We start from the raw sequence: 13,325 nt of genomic DNA on the forward strand, positions 1-13,325 counted from the left end.
GTTGTTACTACTGTACCACAATCACAAGTTCAAATTATCGTATCTCAACCGATACAAACTGATCCTTCTACCTTGCAACTACAAGTTTCAGGTCAAGAAGTTCAAGTTCCTCAGGTTGTTGTACAACAACCACTTGTTTCTGGAGTTCAGCAACAACCTCAGGTTAGTATACCCTTATTTGGACTAATCCAGGCTTACACTGGTATAGTTTATTCACAACCAGGCCAACCTTTCATCGCTGGACAGCAACAACCGTTAAATCAACAACAGTTCATTCAACAACCGTGGTAGCCTCAATTTCAACAACCCCAATTCCAACAATTCCAACCCCAGTTTGGACTTGTTCCACAGGCTCAACCTAGTTTTGGTCAATCTCAAGCTTACCAAGGTCCTGGTCAACAAGGCTTTGCAGGTTATGGACAACCACACATTCAACCTAGTTATCAACAACCACCTTATGTTGGTTTTGTTCAACAACAACCATACCAAGGTTACCAAATGCAGATGCCCTATGTCGGTATGCAAAGACCTATTGCTCAGGCAATTCCATCATATCCTGGGTATGCTCAACCTGACTTGAATCGATAGTTTCCATTTGTAGCAACTTTAGAATTACTAGATTTAAATTGGCTCACTAATGATCCAATCTTATATGCACCTTGGTGGCCGATAATTCCGCATAAGTTACCATCTGACATTCCGAAATTTAACGGAAATCCTGGAGAAGACCCATCAAATCATGTCATGACCTTTCATTTGTGGTGTTCATCAAACTCCTTAAATGATGATTCGGTTAGACTTCATCTTTTCCAAAGAACACTTACTGGTCCAGCTGCTAAATGGTACATTGAGTTACCAAGAGCTTCTTTCGATAATTTCACCACTTTAGCCACTACATTTTTGACCCACTTCCAGTTACCCATTAGATATGAGACTAGAACGGAACTCCTAACCAACTTTAAATAGACTATTGCTGCCCATATATCAGGTCATATTCATGAGTGGTGGCATCGTCATCGAATGGTTAAGGCATATGTTTGCGATCAACTCTTATCTGAGTGGTTCATAAAATCCTTGTTGCCATCAATCACCGAGGATGTGGCAAAAGGTGGAGTTGTCACAGAAGGTCAAGTTATTGCCCGTGCCTAATACTTGGATTTGATTTACACACAATCCGGCACGCTTTATGACAAAATACCCAATGCAACTCGACCAGCTTTCACTGTTCCCCCTCCTCCACTATCGAGTAAGGAGTCTCATGCCGACAATGGTGTGATCGGTTCTTCAAGCACGCAAACAGCAGGAAGGTCATCCGGTCAAACTATTGCTATTTCTAATAAAACTACCAATGCATCAAAAAACACTCTTGTCTCCGAGATTAATGTCGTGTCATCTGACAAAGGCAAAAATCCAAAGCAACCAGAGAGCAAGAAAAAGGAGAAAAACAAAAAGAAACAAGATAATTCCCCTCTAGAGAAATCATCTGATTCCTCTACTTCGGCAAGGAAATATCGTTATCCATGTCTAATCTGTAATGACGAGAATTTTACAAGAGATTTTCCTCACTTCTCAGAGGTCTCTAAACTTTTAAAGACTTCAAACACATCGGTAGTGTTGATTGATCTGTTTCCAACCTGGAGACACATTTGATTGCAACAGACCATGCTTCCACATCCCAAGTACTCATGTTATCCATCACAAAGCCACAAAACAAAGTTTTGGTGTCAACGTGAAACAAATATTATGGAAATCCATTGTCATTGTCGAATAATCAGCCACTGATCAACCTAATCCTTCGACTTCGACTTCATCGGAAAGTGTTCCACCCACTGTACCTGAATTGACAATAAAAGCACCAAAGGGAGTTGTGCACAAATCGACATTCTACATTCGGGCTCGAGCAGCTCAAAATTATAACATAGTGGAAGATCTTGCTCAATCACCTTCTACTATGTCGACACTCGAGGTGTTGCAAAACTGTCCCTCCCAGAAGCAGGCTTTACTGTCAGCAATAGGCAGAATAGATCCTATGGATTCAAATCTTGTGGTTTTTAACCATGCGGGATATACACCATAGTTACCAGCGCAGTTAGCTTTCCTAATTCAAGTAAAGGCTCTCAATAAGAATCTTCACCGAACTATTATTGATTAGGGGGCATCTACTTGCATTATGTCCATGAGCTGTTGGAAAACACTTGGTTCACCGCCATTGTCACGATCACCGACCATGTTGAAAGATTTTGATGGAAGAACATATACTCCATGTGGGATTTTGAGTAACCTGCAAATCGAACTAGGGGGTAAAACAGTTACTATTGAAGTTGAGGTAGTTAACGAACCCCTAAATTACAACATTTTACTGGGAAGGCCTTGGGTATATGCTATGTCTGCGGTGGTTTCCACGTACTTTCATATTATTGCATTCCATTTTAAGGGTGGAATCACTGTCCTTGATCAGCTAGCCTTCTTTGCCAATAGTTCACAGGCTACGAGAAGCATTCCATTGATACACGAACCCTCGCTGTCACTTCAAAATGTTGGAGTAGGTCTCTTTAAAGATCCTTCCCTAATGGGTACTTTTACCCTACCGTCACCATCTGATTTGGCAGAGTGGCAAGAGTAGAGACTTGCAACATGATTTTCTCCCCCTCATATGAGTTAAGGAGGATTACCAACAAAGTTGAAGTTGATAATAATATAGAGGTGATGTCGTTAAGCCCAATTGAATCATCATAGCATTCAATCTTTCGGGCTTGTGCGGAAAACCCAAATCCGCACTCAACAATTGTATAGGTAGATAGGTCGTTAGAATATGGTACCTCTTCGGATCCTTTTTCATGTATACATTCTACAGATGAAGGAATCATCCAATCAATGATGATAGGAGAGGAACCATGGGAAGATTATCATCATCATTCCCATCTTCCAGATGACATTGAATATTATTCAAATGAACTAAACCACCCATCAGTCGTTGATTTCCTATCAAATTCAGTTTTCATAGACACAGTCGAATCTGAGTGAAACCTGTCAAATATTGAAGAAACGACTTTTATTAATATTTTGACCAAGCCTAATATTGTAGAGAACATTCATGTCGGCAAATCTTGTTCTCCATTGGAACTCGATAATTACCGTACTCTCTTTTGTGAATTTAGAGACATTTTTGCATGGTCTTACGAGGAGATTTCAAGCATTGACTCTAGTATTGTCGAACACGAAATTAAAATGTACCCTGATGTCAATCCAAGTCGACAATGGATTCGACCTGCTCATCCAAAGAAAGCTGTTGCAATTAAAGCAGAAGTTGAAAAACTTTTGTTGGCTGGTTTTATCTACCATGTTCCTCTTACTGACTGGGTTTCCAACATTGCTCCTATCATGAAGAAACAAGGAACAATACGAGTGTGCGTCGATTATAGGGATGTAAATCAAGCATGTCCAAAAGACAGTTATCCTACTCCTTTTATTAACCATATTATTGCTGAATGTGCCAGATGCGAAATATTCTCATTTATGGATGGATTTTCTGGCTACAATCAAATCAATATATGCCCACAGGACCAATTGAAAATGAATTTTATTTGTCCATGGGGCACATTCGCTTATAGGAAACTCCCATTTGGTTTGAATAATGTTGGGGCCACATTTTATAGGGCAATGAATTATGCCTTCCATGACATCAAGCACATTGTTCAACCTTACCTTGACGATTTACCTGCTCATTCATGAAAATGGACTGATCACCCGGAACATTTGGGAGCAATATTTTTACGATGCCGACACTACAAGATTCGACTCAATCTACACAAATGTGTGTTTTGCGTTGATTCTGGTCGCTTGCTTGGATTTGTAGTGTCTCAAGAACGGATTCGACTAGATCCATTAAAGGTTCAGGCAATTCTAGATTTGCCTCCACTGTTAAATCTTTTACGGTTACAGACACTCCAAGGGAAAGCCAACTTTCTGAGGAGGTTCATTCCTAATTACGTTGAAATGGCTAAAGGTTTTACACGTCTTTTGAAAAAGGAGATACCCTTTCATTGGGATCAGGTTGCGCAAGCTTCCTTTGACGCTCTTAAAGATACCCTGATTAGAGCTTCATTAATGTATTCTCCAAATTACCAAAATGACTATTACCTGTATCTCACCACTGCAGATACAACCATTGGCATGGTTTTAGTCCAGGAAGAAAATGGGATTGAACATCCAATTTATTACTTGAGCCATAATCTCAACGATACAGAAAGTAAGTACTCTTATGTCGAAAAAATAGCTTTGGCAGTTGTACAAGTTGTTCAAAGATTTCGCCATTATATCCTGTTACGGAAAACAACTGTCATTTCATATTGCAACCCTATGACATACATTTTGTCACATCAATTGTTGAGGGGAAAATATTCAAAATGGATAGTTATTTTACAAGAATTTGATTTAGAATTCATCAAGTCTAAATCAAAGAAATCTCTAGTTTTCGCTGAGTTACTATGTGACCTTCCCTCGACCTCCATCGATTCAACATCTGAACCATCAATTTTGGATGAGTCTCTGTTTCTAATTTCATCATCTGATGCCTAGTATGGAGATATATTGATTTATCTCCAAACCCAAACTTTCTGGCAAGATACCTCTCGCTCGCAACAGCGACGTATTCGTTACCAAGCCAAAGATTATCTGATCATTGGCAACACACTTTACCGTCGTGGTATCGATACAGTTTTACGGAGGTGCCTCACACATGAGGAGGCCGAGAAAGCATTGAATGATTGCCATTCAGGTGCCTGTGGTGGACACTTATCTGGATATGCAACCACACAAAGGATTCTTCGTGTTGGTTACTTCTGGCCAACTATATTTAAAGATTGTATTATTGCTGTCAGAAGCTATCATGCATGCTAGATATATGACCGAAAAACCAGATTACCACCTGCACCATTGCATCCAGTCGTTGTTGTTGGCCCATTCACCAAATGGGGCATTGACTTTATGACATGTAACCCCACCTCAGCCGAGGGGCATGGGTATATTATAGTCGTCATTGACTATTTTACCAAATGGGCCGAGGCGATGCCAACATTGAATAATAGTGGCGAAACAGCTGCTCTTTTCTTTTTTAACCATGTGGTTGCCCGGTTTGGTGTAACACAAGCCATAGTTACAGATCATGGGTCACATTTTCGAAATCACATGATGGCTAAGTTGAATGCTAAGTTAGGACTGTCACATGATAGTTCTACCCCGTATTACCCACAAGCGAATGGACAAGTTGAGGCCATCAGCAAGGTCCTGAAGCGGATGTTGAAAAGAATGATAGGGGTTCATAAAAGAAGCTGGCACTTAATCCTGTACTTTGACTTGTGGGCATATCGAACCTCGGTGAGAAATGCCACTGGATTTACACCCTTTCAATTGGTGTATGGTTTGGAAGTAACCTTACCAATACAATGTGAAATTTCATCGCTCAAACTCGTGATTGACCTGTTACCTGACACTTCTGAAGAAGAAGTGTTTTTCTTGGAATTAATCCATCTAGATGAAACCCATCGTAATGCTGCATTGGCTAACGAAGCCCATAAGAAACGTATTAAGGTGAAATATGATACGAATTTCAAGCCTCGTATCTTGTCAAAAGGAGTCCTGGTCTTGCTTTACGATCAAGACGCTGATAAACTTGGAGCAGGGAAATTCGAACCAATGTGGATGGGTCCTTATGTTGTCAAGCGTGTTCTAGAAAAAAGAGCTTACGAGTTAGTAGATTATGATGGGATTCCATTGTCGCAGCCCCGAAACGGGCTATACCTCAAACGTTACTATGCTTGATTAAGTGTAGTAAAACTCACTATATATATGCTTTCATTGCATGTGTGTGTGTATCTTTTAGAGATTTTTATCTGGTTAGTAATCTGCTTTGCATTTGTTGCAGATGTCAAAGTCTTTGGAACCTTTTGTTGGTTACGTTGATGGTGCTAGTCATAGTACGCAGAATTTGTCTTCTGCAGCATGGGCCATTTTCGCTCCAAGTGGCGAGTTAGTGAGTTTTCAAGGGATTTGTATCGGTCAATCGACAAACAATATCGTTGAGTATAGCGCATTGATTGAACTACTCTCTGATGCCATTTCACTTGGCATTCACCGAATCATTGTTAGGCTGGACTTGCAACTCGTTGTACTACAACTAACAAACTTTTATAATGTCTAGAATCCAACAATTTTTCGTATGTTCCTTAGAGTTTTTATTTTGGAAAGACGTTTTGAACACATTCAATATCAACATATTTCCAGAAATCTTAACACATTAACTGATTCTCTAGCGAATTATGTGTTAAATATACATTTGTGACACATGTAAAAGTAATATTTTCAATTCACATCATCAGTTGAATAGGATTGCATATAACCATAAAAAACTCTGAAAGTAAGATAGATAGGTGTTTTAAAAGTTTTTACAAAATTTGTGCCCAAGACACATTTGGTTATTCAATCTTTAAGGAGACCTAGAATAAATTTCTCTACGCTAGATGCAACAACAACAAAACAAATTCTAGAATTTTATACTTTAATGACAAATTTACGGAGTTTCAAGGATGAAATTTAGTCAATCCTCTAGGAACATTCATTCATTATTCATCTAAAGAGTAACACATGCAAGATTCCTATGATTTTCAATGGTTCAAGTAATTCACATTAATTAGGGAACATTTATTTATCATAAGAATGATTTCCATGCATTAGACATTCAATAAAATATAAAACATAACATCATATATCACTTATAAGATGAAGAAGAGTATATCCATCCACAATATTGCCCAAAATAAGCTCCAAGATAGCGAACAAATTTATCCAAACTTCATACTTCATCAAGAGACATCCAAATTTTGTCCTCTACTATAGATCCAAATTCTTTTTAGAAGAGAAATCCAAATCTACTTGATGATGAGTTACAAATGAAGCTTACTTTTATTTATATGACCCTCAAGGGGTTCGATTTACTCTAATTAGCCTAACAAACCCCCAAAAAAAACTTTAATGTGCAAAGTAACAATCTAATTGGTGACAAGCCCACCTAATAGCTCAAAATTACTCAACAAGCCTTCCCAATGAGGCCGAAATGATATAAAAATGGTGCAAAGGGGTCGTTGGAAGGCCTAGATAAGTCCTCCATGTGCCAAGATGAAGAGGAGGGATCCCGTAATGATGACCAAGGGATTGGCCCCTTAGTTTCCAATAAAAACATTTGTGGTGCCCCCAAGTGATTATGGGGCACTATAAATGGTCTCATGAGTCTCCAACTAGTTCAAACATGTCCATGATTTATCAATAAGAGCTAGAATGATGATACAAACCCTCCCATGTCTCCTCAGGTGAGACAAAACCTCGTCTAGGCTATGAATCAACTGCAAAGTGTATGGCACAAGTATGTGGCTAACTGGGCAACGTGGTCCAAGAGCATCATCACCTTTGTATAACAATGGAATGAGAAAGTAATATGTGGTGCTAAAGAATCCCATGGCGTGGCTATTCACTGCTCTATTGTGGTGGAGACCCATGGCTCTCAACACTCACCCTACAAGTGCCATCTTAACCCTCTAGAGAGATTGGATCCCGTATATGGAGGCCAATCCAAAGATGAAGACCCACCTGCGATCCTGTATAAGATCCAATGTGTCTCCTCACCTTCCAGTAGAACAATTCATTAGAGAAAATGAGTAAATAATATTGCAAATCATGGGAAAAAGTGGACACTTCATAGTGGCATGCCCTTCCAAATGGGATTTAGAATGTGTAGGTGTACCCAAGCTCAAGAATGAGGTTAATAAAGGACTCTATTAGGTTATTTCAACCTCTAAGGGAGTGATAGGTCCATGGTACATCCCTCAAATAGCAGTTGTTATGTGAAATAATGGTGGAACAGAGTAGGATAGCAGGGGAAGGCTCCAAGCCACATGTCATGGTACAATGGTAGCTATAATGAGGGAAGCCCGCGCATGGGGTTATACATGAAGGAGGGAGAAATCATGGTACATAACTTACCCCTACCTTTTTTTTTCCACCCTTCTTTATATTCCTTTTTTCTTTTATCAGTTTTTCTTTCTTTTAACTACTCAGGGCTCCAGGGAATGAGAGCATGATGCATATGATATAACAGTTAATACCCCCTTAAGTTTTGGCAGCTCATCACCCACTAGGTGTTGGGACAATCATGGGTTCCTAAATGATGCAAGGAGCTCACATAAGGGCCCTAGGAACTAGGGTGATGACCATAATGATAAGGGGTAGAGCTCATGTTTGGCTTTTGCCCACACAATAAATTCTTATGTCCTAGCCATCTTTTGCATTTTATGGTACATTTCCTATTGTAAGTGGCCAAATCATGCTTTTAAATTTATTTTTAGTTGCATCAACCTCCAGGGCATCGTTTCAAGCCCGACCCAATGTGTGGACAAGGAGAGGGGGGAGGCTAACTCCTTGTGGACCCAATGGACAAATATGGACCCAGATCAGAAATATGTGAAAAGGGGTTATAATGAGTGGTGGGGAGTGCTACGTATGTGTTGTCTTTGCTACAATACCCTCCAAAATTTTGGTTTGCACCCAAATTTTGGGTCCTACCTTGATCTTGCATACTATTGTCACAAACATTGAGACTCATTGCATGTGTTTTCTCTAAGTGTTTTTCTCCCATTTGCAAGAAACTTAAACTGTCGTTTTTTCGCATGTTAAGTGTCGTACGATGTCTATAATCTTGTTTTGGCTATTTCAAGTGGTCATATTTGTGTAAATGAGTTATTATTACTATGTAAACATATGTTGCACTTATTTCCAAAGTTTTAAGCATTGTCGCACAAGTGTTGTCATGGTCATTGCAAAGTGTATCTTTGGTCTCGCACTTGCCATTGCAAATTTTTCGCACTGAGGGAAGTTTGTTGTTCATGTCTTCTGGATGATCTGTGTTGTGTCTTCAAGTGTTCTAAGTGTGTGATCACATTCAAGTCTTATCATTGTTCACATCAACTTCATCTATCCCACACTTAGCCAAATTCAAAAAAAACTCCTAACCAAGCAATTTAGCCTCATTCATCCCCCCTGAACTATGCATTACAAGTCTCAGCCCTCAAGCTACAACCCTTCCTCTTGGCACTATGCAATGCATAGTTCTTGACTCCTAAGACTGTGCATTCCACAATCATAGTGCTCAAGCAGAACCTCTGACCCCAAAAACTATGCAATTTCTCCCTCCTGCTCAATCAGCACTGTTACAAATCCATTTGGGCACATCAAATCCCAACATTCAGGTCAGTGTTTTAGGGCTCATCAAACCCTAATTTCAGTTGTTTCATGCCCTAAACAATTCAACCTTTTGAATGCCTCCTTCCCAGATAGTTTTATGACTTGAAGACATCCAGAAATTGCCTCTAAAGGGACCAATGCAGGTAAGCCCTTATGAAGGTGCACTGCAGAGCAGTTGAGTCCGCTACCAGGGTGCTCTGCAGAGCACTTAGGCTTCCTTTCACTTGCGCTAGGCAAGAGTGAGTGAAATTCACATAGGGTTTGGGTAATATTCTTATCTTTTGGAGTCATCTAGAAGTTTCCCTGTCTTATCAACTCCTATGAGCTCGAAAATGGATGAGGAATGAGTTAAGGAGAATCCTATCCTCTCATCCCTTCCTCCATGGAACTAATTCTAAGTATGGAAGGCCGTTCAATGTCATCATTAATGACAAAACCTCCTTCATCTTCCTATAATGCTGCTATGAGACTTGACTTTGGAGCAAATGATGTGATGCCACAAGCTTGTCTTGCTTTTGATGTGATGTGGATGGGATCCAAGCTAGGGGAATGAATTTGAATCAGACACTGATGGTTGTAATTCCTTCTTCTATCTAATAAAGCGTTTGAACCCTTTTCCATATGTTGTGCTCTTTCATAATGCTTATATGTATGAATTGTTTCTAATTCCTTTCATTTATATTCAATGGATCGTATGCTTTGATCGATTTTCATCTTTTGTTGTGTTTACAGGGTACTTCTCAAGTGGATTAAGTACTGGTAGGAGGGGCGGAATCGATAAAAGGGAGACGAGAGGAAAGCGAAACTACAGGTAGGCCTTCTATCCTCTCTTCTTATCTATTGCTTATAGGGAAAGTCTAAAACACTTTAAACTGTTGTTCTAGGCACAACTACTTGTCTAGTGAAATAGTGTTTATCCATAGATGCTAAATTCTCCAAAACAAGCACTGCACATTAAACAATCACAAGGCTCAAGCCCCAACCTTGAGCCCTTGAACTATACAACTGCATAATCACCTAGCCTCCTCTACCTTCCATAACTACGCAGTGGGAAAAATCATTGCTCCAACCCTTAGCCCGACTCCCTGAGCTCCCCAACTGTGCAATCTTCTTGCTCAATCTAGCCTGAAATGCACATTACATAGTCTTAAGGCTCAAGCCTAACCCATGACTGCCTGATCTGCACAATTTTGCAGTCACTAAGCCTCTCCCTTAGCCTTCCACCTGGTTCCAGCTCAGTCATGAGATTATCATGCAACATGTTAGACTAGGGGTTTATTAGAATGATGTCGTCTTGTCATGAGTGAATTGCAGATGCAGGTACTCTACCATACCATGATAGGATGATGAAGAAGCATATGGAAAAGGGGAACATGAAAGAATACACCTTTGTAGTTAAATATGCAAGTAGATCAATCAAAAGAAAGCAAAGGGACACCAGTTTGCGACTGCTGCTCAATATCTAATATCACTGAAGACTCCTCATCTCTAAACCATATGGAGGTGGACAGAAGAACATTCTCAAGAAGAAACATAGCAAGAAGAAGCAAGAATGACTTGACATTGCCATGTCATCATGCAATCCATGCCATCAATGTCATGTCATGTCCTGAATCACCATATGCCACATCACTTTTGTGGATTATGTAAATTCCTATTCAAAATGTATTTTAAAGTGGATGTCCAAAGGATATGTACAAAATATCGAGAGTCATGTAAAGTCGAAAAGTCATATGAAGTCAAGATTCACAAGGGAGATGAAACATCACCACATTAATTACATATACACCCTCATTGTATGAGAAAAGAACTTTTCACCTTGGCTCCTCCAGCAAGGCATGAGAGAGACAAGCTAGTTCTTTTGGGGAGCAAGTAGTGGCTCCCACTTTCCCATTTGAGCTAGTGGTATTCGTTGTATACATGTGTCTTGGGAATTTTAATTAATACATGAAGATTGATGGCCAACATATTCTTCATGCATGTATTATGAATGTTTGTAAGATTGTTTTGTGAATGTTTATGATTCATGTTTGTTTTCACCTGTACTAAAGTAGTTGAACTATTTTGGTTATTTTAGTGCATATCATATTCAGAATGTGTTGTAATGGTTGCAATTCCCGTCACATATTTGTGGACTATTCCGCTAGATTTTAGACGAATATCTCTTGTTTATGTGTGTTTCTACCAAAGTGGTACTATGTTGTAGCGGTTGTAACACCCTCCAAAAGTTTGGTCTGTACTCAAATTCCGGAGCCTACCATGGATCTTGTGATCAATTTCTCCTTAGTCACTTATCGGTAAGTTGATGATATCAAGCTCCCCTCTTTGATATTAAGAGTCATTCATGCTTTATCTTACACAATATGTGTCATCTTTGGGCATGGGGATTATTTCTTGTCATGCAAAGGGAAGTTTTTTCTGCTTAAAGGGGAAATATTTGTGCGTATGAGTTGTATTCATCACATAGACATGTCTCGCACTCACCTCACTCACTCTTGTCACAAAGGTTGTTGCATTAAGCGAAGTATGCTTTCATATGCTCTAGATGGTCTATGTTGTGTCACGAAGTGTTCAAGTGTGTGATCGTAGTCAAGTCCTATCACTATTCACATCAGCTTCATTGATCCCACACTTAGCCAAATTCTAGAGTTCCCCGAGCAACCTAGCCTCATTCATCTTTCCTAAACTTCTCACTTCGCATCTGCAACCCTCAATCATTTTCCCTTGCCTATAGGAACTGCGTAGAGACCCCAACCTCCCTTGGAATCTAAAACTGCGCAGTGGTTTCCTCCAATGTCCTTCCCTCAACCGGAATCCACTGTCTCCAGAAAATGCGCAGTGTTGTCCCTCATATGTCTAGTCTGCCTTGCATCTAGAAACTGCGCAAAGGTGTCCTCCTAGGACCTAATCTCGCAGTAGTATCTTTCATCCCAAAACTACGCAGTGTTGTCCCTCAGCTACTTGTTATCACTCAGGTTGTTCCCTACCTCCAGAAGGGAATACGGCTGAGGTAACCACTAACCAATCTTTTAGCCGCAGATTCTAGCCAACCTGCAACAAGAGAGGACTCTCTCTTTGTAATTTAGCTTTGTTTTGATGTATTTTAGGCTAGTTATGATGCACAGAGTTTGGTTTTAAGTTTGTTGGATGGTGATCTCAAATAAAACTGGGGTGCAAGTCCAAAATAGTTTATACCATTGGGCAATGGGGTCAATGATGATGTACTGCTGAAAGTTTTTCTTTGAAAAAGGGAAATGCTACAGAACAAGATAATCAGTCTTGGAACAATTTTGAAATCTGGAAATTGGTGGAATGAAGGCCAGTGGATGAAGGGCAGTCAAGAATCCTTGATCATGCTGGCAGAGGGAAGGTGCTTGAATATTATCAAGGAGCAGTTAAGATTTCCTAAATAGTATTCAAAATGAAAGAATTAGTGAAAACAGGAGCAGCTAAGAATTCCTATTTATGACTGATTCTGAAGAAAACATAATTAATAGCAGAGATTGAACACAGAGTGTATTTAAACAAATTATGGGCTATTCTTTTTCTCTGTTACTAAGATCATGAGGCATATACGATATTTGCAAACATAGGAAACATAAACGCAGGTTAGAGCAACTCATTGATCCATAGAAAGACACAGGAATTCTGTAGCAGTTCCCAGAACATCAAATCCACATTCAGACTATCCAGCAACAGTGAACTTCAACAACCTTTGTATTAGACAGTCTCAAAATTACAGTGCAGTCGAGAGAGAAAATCACCAACCCCAAATACATCTTATGGCGAGGTATTTATACAAAAAGGAGATACAAAATATCTTGTAGATAAGTTCTCATGCAATAACTTCCTCCACCAACTCTTCAGAATAAGTAAATGAGAGAAATAAATGCTGCAGTAAATGTTGGTGTGTTGGCTGTTTAATTTGGCAGAGATATTTGACTTTTGGACTGAGTAAGTCGACTGTTAATTGCGTCTTCACTCTGCGTTTCCTGCGTTTGCTGCTTTGATGTCCTTCTATTTTGTTGTCCTGG

The sequence above is a fragment of the Pinus tabuliformis genome, chromosome 7 (assembly GCF_031772625.1).
Source record: "Pinus tabuliformis cultivar Carrire ecotype Pingquan chromosome 7, CPIR1, whole genome shotgun sequence".
Taxonomy (NCBI): Eukaryota; Viridiplantae; Streptophyta; class Pinopsida; order Pinales; family Pinaceae; genus Pinus; species Pinus tabuliformis.